A 7,245-nucleotide genomic window follows, 5' to 3' on the forward strand; every position below is an offset into this window, starting at 1 on the left:
AAAACGATTGCCTTTATTGGTCTCCTTAGTATTTCATGGGATAGAAGGGCTATTGTTATGGTTAGCCATTCCTTCCTTCTCATTTTTCGTTCCAGTGGCTGCTCCAGTGGTATACGTGTCCCAGAGTAGATCTGTGGGCAAAGTGGCCAGACCCAAGGTATGGAAAGAATTCTGAACAAAGAAAGAAAAAGCAGGGAAGATGCACGCAGAGATGTGAATATTGAGTCTGAATGACTGTAAATCTCAAGCAGCAAAAAAAAAAGAAAGACAAGGCAGGTTCAGGCAAGGGAAATGGAAGCCATGGAGGACATAGAAACTGGAATGGGAAATCTAAAGTTAAACAAGGAAATCCTTAATGATCATCTCAGTGATCAGGGGAAAAGGACTGTTGCTTTGTCACCTCAGGCCTGTGACCCCAATCCACAGTTTAAATCATACTGAATTCCTTCATTTGGGCTGCTCTGTATTTTTCTCATCCCTCGTGCCATTCTGCTGATCACAGGATCATGGAAAAGAAAATTGGAACTCAAATAAGACTTTTGATTAACTCTTAAAGTCACTTCTCTCCTTTGCATTTTTTTCCTGGTCAAGCACCTGCCTAGGCTTGGTAGCCTGCAATCCCTTTTTAATGTTAAATAAGGACATTTCTGGGAAAGGAAGCCTATTAGCAACTGGAAGAGGAAAAAATCAAACAGCCTGTTCTTTGATCTTCATTCCACATCAGGTCCTCACCAGAACTAAAATAACATGACTGCTGAAGCTGGGCATATAGTCTCCTTCAGCTGGTATACTGCTAAATCAGTTTCTGGTACAAAACACTATTGACTCCTTGGTGCTGGATTATACTACTGTTTATATTATATATAATACAATCTCTAAATAGATAACAGTAATACAAACAATGAATGTAATCCCACAGCCAAAGGCACAAGTGAAAATATTTCACAGCAGCACCACTTCTATCAATATGTCAGCTCAAAAGGAAACACACTAGGTGCCCAGTGTCCAGAGTGACCGTCCTTGTACATAACATATACAGGTTATGTTACAATTAAAAATCTTTCTCCTGCTCTAGTGTTGCAACATTAGGTGTCAGCTCACCACAGCTCACAATACCAAAATTATTCCATTTCATGGTCCTGACCCAAAACCTCTACTTCATGGAGCTGACTTCTTTACAAGTTGGGGGAGAGGTGCATGACTACCGTAACTAAACTCCATCTGATGCTGGTTTCAAATCTCAGACACTTCACACAAAGACCAAATGACAGAACATACTCAACTATCATGCCAGGGCCGTCTCAGCTATCTAGCAAGTGTGTTTCTAAAGCTCTTGAACTCTTATTGGGCAAGAAGCCAGAGCTAAGCAGTCATCCTGGCCTCCATTTTAAGAAAACATCAAGAAAAATAGCATAAAACTCTTCTCCTTAGGGTCTCTACACCTGGTTATCAACATTGTATGAGAATGCCTCCTATGTAAAACAGAGTATCAAATGCTAAATAGTTTTAAAAACCCAGCTGTACATTTTAAGTGCATACTATACTGCTTCTATCGAAATTATGATTTTGGCACAGTCCATTTTTTCAGAAAAGCAACAGGAAAAGTAAAAGAATGAGTGTGCTTGATGCTGTGAATGCAGAGTCCATTTTTTCAGAAAAGCAACAGGAAAAGCAAAAGAATGAGAGTGCTTGATCCTACGAATGCTGCTCTAGTTAACAGAATAAAAGTTTTATCAGAAAGGATGCAGAAGTCCCTAGATGAAGCCATATCTTGGACTCATCTCATCTCCTTGAGGTTGTTCCATAAGAAAATGCCATCAGCTGAGACTGCTCCATCCCCACTCTGTTTGCTCTAGGCTTTAAGTCTGCACTGTCCCAGACGACTGCAACTGTCCCTATGTCTTGCAGATGATGAAGTAGTCACTGACATAGCAGGGACATAGTCCATTGCTTGTTTGAAGATTAGGAGCAAAGCCATCAACTGGCAGTGGAACATGGCAATGGCATGGAGGCTGTGAATGGATCCAAAAAACAGCCTTGCTCATGGAGAGGGCAAGCAGCTACACCTCATGCAAGCTGGAAACTGTGAGCTGTCTTTCACATGCAGCTTCAGGTTCAACAAATTACCATAACCCAGTGTTAAAGTGACAAATCTTTGGGATGCCTATAGCGCTCAACCCCAGGGAAGGCGTGGAATTTCTAGCACCTTGAAAGTAGAAAAAGGATTTAGTCACAGACAAAACCTGGTCACTGAAGATTTGTAATGGGCCAAACTGGATCCCACACCTTCCTGTCATTTTGAATGAGGGTTGTACACTCCAACGGATAGGAGGGATAGCACCCAGGATAATTCTTCAAAGTGTTACCCTCTTCAAACTAGAATTAATTTGATCTGTCTGGGCTGAGCATCAGCGATCTCATCTCCAGCCAGAAGTTAATCTCCTGTAGGTACTGGGACATTTTACTCAGAGTGGTTGCATCACTAGAGGATAAGATGTGTTTCTAGATCTCAATCATATAATGTTGACAGCACAGCAGCTCACTCTCTCTCATCTTGTGGATATTGAAAGTGGAATCCCTGAGGCCCTACAGTTTAGGGGCCTCAGGGGAAGAGGATCAGTTCCCCATCAACATTCAGAGTTCTGATGGGAAGGAAGGACTCGTGCCCTTGAAGTGCTGCATCATCAACTCCTGTTACTACACACAGGTAGGCTAGCAGTATCTTGCAGAAAGATCTGGTAATAGAAGCCCAGAAATATAGTCTGTATTTAGGGCTATAAGAAGGATTGTGTTCATGCTTTTCACTCAACTGAAGCCTTATTCTGAAGTATCCTGGAAGTTAAGACATGCTGTTGAAGCTTGCTATTTACTATTTTCTTTAATTATTCTGTCGAGGAATGAGAACAACAAAATTTGAGGAAGGATGTGACCAGGGAATGTGAACTCTACTCTTCTTGCATAATGGCAGAGGCCTCTTCTAACATCTTTCTGAAGTCTCTCAGGAGCCAAAAGTCAGGAAGTTTTGCCAAGGAGAGACAGACAGACTCCTGTAGGTTTGTTATGCCATGTACAAGAGTAAATCTATAACCAAAACAGGTTTGCTGTTCATTAGCCCCTTTGGAACATAAATCAGTTCAATAGATCATTTATCTTGGCCTTGTAGGCCAAGACCACAAAGCAAAATATGGTCAAAAGCGACCCCTCCCCTCCTGCTAACAGCAGAACTGAAGAAGGGTTCCTCTTACAAAATTACATTGGCTAAAATGTATCTATGCCATGTAACTCTTTTTGATGTGAAGAGAAATCATCACAAATATCAAAGGTGAAAAAAAACCCTACATAGAACCATCAAAACATTTTTGAACAGTAAACAGTGTAGTCCATAAACTTCCCCCATTCCAGTCAGTTTTTGTGGTCAAAGAGCTAAAGCATGCTATTCAAGATGAATGAGCACTATCACATACCTTGTAAAACAAGTGGCTGAGCACAAGCTATCAATATTACAATATTTATGGTGGCATGATGCATATATTTCTTAAATATTGTAACTTTGATGTAGATTAAGCATATCACCTGTGCTGTTTTTCTGGTAGTAACTCCTACAAAACTTGCCCAATCAACCAGTTTGCAGTCCTGTGGTTTTATGAAATGGAAAAATTCAATTCTACAATTCAAAGAATAATAGAGATGTTTAAAAATATGGAGGAAGTTATAACCTTCTCTAAAAAGTTATAACCTTCTCTAAAAGGATAGAGATGCTGTTTTCCTTAGACAGACACTTCTGCATTAGAGGTCTGGTTTCATTTTTGGAAGTGTGATATGTACTTTTTTCTCCCTGAAAAATGACTTCACTAAATTTAGCTCTAAGGATGAAATACTAAAACCAAGATGATCAGATATTTGTTTTTTCTGCAAATGATGAATAAGAATTAAATAAAATCTAGACGATGAAAATGACAAAAAAAAGAAACTAATCATGAAGTTACAGGAGCAGAATACAAAATATGGGAAATTAATGGGAAAGGGAAATAATGAAACAAAATGAGTAATCACAAGAAAAACTGAAATACTATGCACAGACAACTCTTATAAGTGTCATAAAAATCCGACTGTACACTAAAGTCATCATTTCTCCCAAAAGCACAATCAAATACTGGAGTTACATTAAACAAGGGACAGTTTAAGTATTCCTATTATAAGTAAAATGCAAATGGATCTGAGACTCCACATAAACCTCCAGCTTCATTTCCACTGCCAGAAAACATTGGAAAAAATGGCCAAAGTCATAAGACAGTAATGGACAGTAAGTCAAAAAACAGTTGACTATTTTTAAGAAAAGTATGAAATAGAAAGGAACAGCCAGTGCCTTGATTTTGGGCAATATCACAATGACACACGGCTGGCAAGTGGGTACATCATGCACTTGTAAATGGTGCTGCCACAGAATGTCTCCCTTTTTCTTCAGCTTCCTCTCTTTTTCCTCTAGGTTCTTTCAGCCCAGCTCCCCAAAAGGCCAGAAAAACATAGTTTACAGCATATGCGGTATATAAATTCATGGCATAGCAAATTCTGTTTTAATACAAAGCTCTTGTGCGTGGGTATGCTTCTATAAAATAAAAGGCATTGTTACTCTGCCAGGTATGAATCCATATCCTATGATGAAACCAGGACTTAAAATTCTGTTTTGACAGGTACTTGTACAGTTATTTTTCCACCAGAGACTTGATTTTTAAATGAATGCTAGGTGTTTAGTGATATCATCAAAAGATGAATCAAAAATGACATTTGGAGGGAGAGTGAATTAACAGTTGTGAAAAAAGTTCCCTGCTTGAAATGCCTACTATTATATATTAGCCAGTTATTTCATCCCCTCCTCTAATTAGACAGTCACAGCTAAAAATCACATTGTATAGGGCAATTAATCTTGCCTGTGATGTGCTATTTTGGAATTTATTTTAATTACATGATTAAATTATAACTGAATACACTGAATAAAAGTGAGTTTCCAATTAAAATTTATAAGCTTTCTCTGTATGATGTAAAAATCCCCTGTACAATAGCCATTCTAGGTTATAAAGGCCTACTGAAGAGTTCTTGACCAGGTAAGGCTAGAAATCTAATAAATGTTATACCTTTAGAAGTTAATTTAAACGAAGTCTCTTCGAACAATAATACTCCTTTTCTCTATAAGCACTTAAACTATGCAAATAAACTACGCACTAAGAGAAGTGGATGCGTGTACGGAGACTATGTTCTAACCTCCTCTGTATAATTAGAGGATTTGGGTTTCTTCCATGCAATTGACAGTAGCTCATATTATTAATCACAAAGTCCCATTATTGCACGGTATCAGACTGAAGTTCGGAGAGTACTAAACAATATTATGCTATTAAAACAGGCCGTACACCTGATTTACTAATGATTTCTGTTCTAGGAGAACATGCCGTACACCTAATTTACTAAATTATTTCTATTCTGGGAGACTTTACTTTCCTTTTGATTAGCCATAGCTGTGTGTCTTGGAGCTGTATCCTACACCTCTGCATGCAGCAGAAAACTACTGCTGACATAAAGGTTGTTTCCTGCAACTTTCTTGGGTTTTTTTCTCTTTCTGAAAAAGAACTACATCCCTGAAACATCCTTCCATCTCACTTTTACACACTGACAGCACATCCTTGCTTTTAGAAGGGCAATATTTGTGTTTTTATTTGCAGAGGTAAAACAAAATCACTAGAGTTAGAGAACAATAACCAGCAAGGATAAACAGGATTAAGTAACAGGTGTTGGACTACACATAATTCTAAGTCAGGCACAGATTATGCCCAGTACTGCTGGCAAAATGGCAACCTCCATCAACACCTTGGCACAATTAAAAGTTATACTCCATGTAAATTAAACTGACATGCACAGGCACGCACGCACACACCTGCACTCAATGCAGCAGCCCTGTTTGTATGAAGGACCCCAGAAAGGTCTCCCAAGGTAGGCTTTCCATTGTTCAAAACAAAAGAAAAAACTAAAAAGTTATGTGAGCTAACGAGATGCATCAGTGGCACACTCTGCACTGCATGGACACAATCCGAATACGGGTTAAAAGCTACAGACATCCTGCTCAGCTGGCAAGAGAGAGATGAGATGAGAGAGAGAAAAAGACTTTGCTGAATGTAGCTTTAATGATGAAATATTAGAACTAAGATGATCAGAATTAGTCTTTATACATACGCACGCACATTGTATACACACGTGCACACAATACCTGCACACGCACATACACATATGCACACATGCGCACAATATATACACACGCGCACAGTGTATGCATATGCACAATGCATGCACACACACACACAATACAAACACACACACAATATATGCACAGGCACAACGTATGCAAACACGCACACACCATGTACTCACAAGTACAATATACAAACACACGAGGTATGCAAATATGCAAATACAATGCATGCGCGCACATAGATTTATACACGCACGCACGCACGAGTGCATGAGTGTGCCCGCGCCGGTGTGCGCATACACACTCCTGTGCATGCGCACGTGTGCACAGATGCGCGCGCACACAGGCAGGTACACACGCGTGTGTGCAGATATACGCACGCAGGCATACGTGTATACACACGCGCGCGAGCGCGGCTGTGCGTGCCTGCGCCTCTGTGCCCGCACGCCCCGCTGCCCGGCCCGGTGCCGCCGAGCGGGCGGGGAGGCAGGGGCAGGCGCCCCGCGCTGCGTCTCCCCGCCCCCGCCGGGAAATGCCCCGACCCCGGCGCCCGCAGCGCCGCCGCCGCCTACCTGTGCCCTGCGCCTGCTCCCGCTCCCGCTCCGGCCGCGCGTGTGCGTGTGTGCAGGGCGCTCACCAGGAAACGGCGCTGCTGTGTGTGCACCGCATCCCCCCGCCTCCTCTGCCCGCGCCGCGCCGCGCCGCGCCGCCTCGGCCGGCCTCGCCGCTGCCGCCCCCCGCCCGCGCCTTACATCAGCGGCCGCCGGCGGGAGGAGCAGGGCAGCGCCCCCCGCCCCTCGGCGAGGGCTGCCGGGCGGAGCTCCGCGCCTCGCCTCGCCTCCCGCTCCCGCCTGCGCCCAGACCTGCCGCCGGCCTCCCCTCCCCGCGCCTGCCGGCAGACCCGCACACACGGTCGCATGCGAAGACACACACAGTCTCACACACCACAGAGAGACAGCGGAGACCCGCGCACCCACACAGCCTCACACAGAGAGAAAGACGCAAAC

The 7,245-nt window shown here is 42.7% G+C and overlaps 1 protein-coding gene across 5 annotated transcripts in view; it reads right to left on the bottom strand.

Moving 5' to 3' along the window:
• The window catches only part of PLCB4 (phospholipase C beta 4), a 361,436-nt gene extending 354,414 nt beyond the window's left edge, over positions 1–7,022 (bottom strand). For 3 of the 5 annotated variants that reach the window (XM_090051524.1, XM_090051533.1, XM_090051509.1), the window contains exon 1: positions 6,811–6,997. The gene's annotated coding sequence lies outside the window, so the exon portion shown is untranslated. Of the gene's footprint in view, positions 1–6,810 lie in introns of all 5 variants that reach the window. The other 2 variants (XM_090051542.1, XM_090051517.1) reach the window with 2 other exon arrangements.
• Between the last annotated feature and the right edge of the window lie 223 nt (positions 7,023–7,245).

The sequence above is a fragment of the Crocodylus siamensis genome, chromosome 1 (assembly GCF_052110815.1).
Source record: "Crocodylus siamensis isolate JL-2025a chromosome 1, ASM5211081v1, whole genome shotgun sequence".
Classification (NCBI taxonomy): Eukaryota; Metazoa; Chordata; order Crocodylia; family Crocodylidae; genus Crocodylus; species Crocodylus siamensis.